The sequence below is a fragment of the Alexandromys fortis genome, unplaced genomic scaffold (assembly GCF_014885135.2).
Source record: "Alexandromys fortis isolate MF-2015 unplaced genomic scaffold, M_Fortis_MF-2015_v1.1 scaffold_25, whole genome shotgun sequence".
In the NCBI taxonomy this organism is placed as follows: Eukaryota; Metazoa; Chordata; class Mammalia; order Rodentia; family Cricetidae; genus Alexandromys; species Alexandromys fortis.
Window position 1 is genome coordinate 16,233,073 of NW_026067904.1, and position 1,445 is coordinate 16,234,517.

At 39.6% G+C, this 1,445-nt stretch overlaps 1 pseudogene; it reads left to right on the forward strand.

Moving 5' to 3' along the window:
- Positions 1–475: 475 nt before the first annotated feature.
- LOC126497065 (enhancer of rudimentary homolog) lies at positions 476–1,245 on the forward strand (annotated as a pseudogene).
- The last annotated feature ends 200 nt before the right edge of the window (positions 1,246–1,445 follow it).

Sequence of the window (1,445 nt, forward strand, 5' to 3'; positions counted from 1 at the left end):
AATTCTGATTTTATTTTCATTAACAAATGATTTCTACATGCACATATGAAATACTCTGCAAGCATTCTGCATTTATTTCTGAATATAGGTATGCATAAGGTAATTGAGGCAACCAAACCAACTTAACTAATGAAATAGCGAGTCCTTTGTGAGCCATTACTTGTTACGTTCTCACTACTATAAAAAAGAAGCATCTCACAATGCAATCTTAAGAAAAAGTTGACTTTGGTTAACAGAGTGCAGATTCAGTTTGTCACTTTTGAGATGAGGCCTTGGTTGGAGTATGAGGTTTCTGTTCCTCTTGTCTGCAGACAAGCAGGAAGAAATGAAGGCTTGTGTTACATTTGAACTCTCCATTTTGTTTCTTGGATGGTGTCAACAACATTCACAACTCATCTTGACATAAGATAGGACACTGTGCATTTCTGTCAGACGTGGAGGTGTTGCCTGTGAGGATCCATCCCTTCCTGACTTGATGAAGATTATTGATGGTGGACAGAAGAACTTCCACCATTTTTGCATGACTTTCTGGATCTGGCAAGCAAAGGTAAGGATGTTCATTGTAAATCTCAAGACTTTGGAATAGCAGCTGGAATAAGATTTTTTATTCTAGAAGGCCCAGAACATTTTAATGTGCTTATTTAAACTTTATCTCAAGTTATACTGAGTGAAAAAAACTGCTAAAACATAGAGATGCTATCAAAGAATACCATAAGTGATAGCAATACAATACGCTTGAAACAAATCAATTACATTACATATATACTCTTGAACAAGGAAGGAGTTTGAATAGAATGTATTTTCAGTTAAAAAATGAAAATAGGCTCCTTCCAGACGCTGGGACCCGGGGCCTGACTGTAGGCCTCAGACCTGGTCCGCCCTGCGGCTGTGCGCCTGACGGCTGCTGTGAGCGAGTCTCACACCATTTTGCCGCTACAGCCTACCAAGAGGTTAGAAGGCAGGACTTATGCCGACTATGAGTCTCGCAATGAGTGCATGGAAGGTGTTGGTAAGATGTATGAAGAACATCTGAAAAGAATGAATCCCAACAGCCGCTCCATCACATACAATATCAGTCAGTTGTTTGATTTTATTGATGATATGGCAGATCTCAGCTGTCTTGTTTACTGAGCTGATACACAGACATATCAGCCTTATAACAAAGACTGGATCAAAGAGAAGATCTACGTGCTCCTTCGTCGACAGGCCCAGCAAGCTGGGAAGTACTTGAGTTGGAAGCATTAGGAGCTGGAGGTGGGCTTTGGAACAGGTGCATACAGCGTGCGGTAGTGAACATTTTGTGTGATAATAATCCTGTTTCCATTTTGTTACGGTAGAACCAAGATTGAATGTATGACATGGAACATGAATGATATTTTCATCCTGAAAACCACCATTATTGCCCCTTTACTCTTTTTATTTGTTTTTTTACTCAAACATTTTTA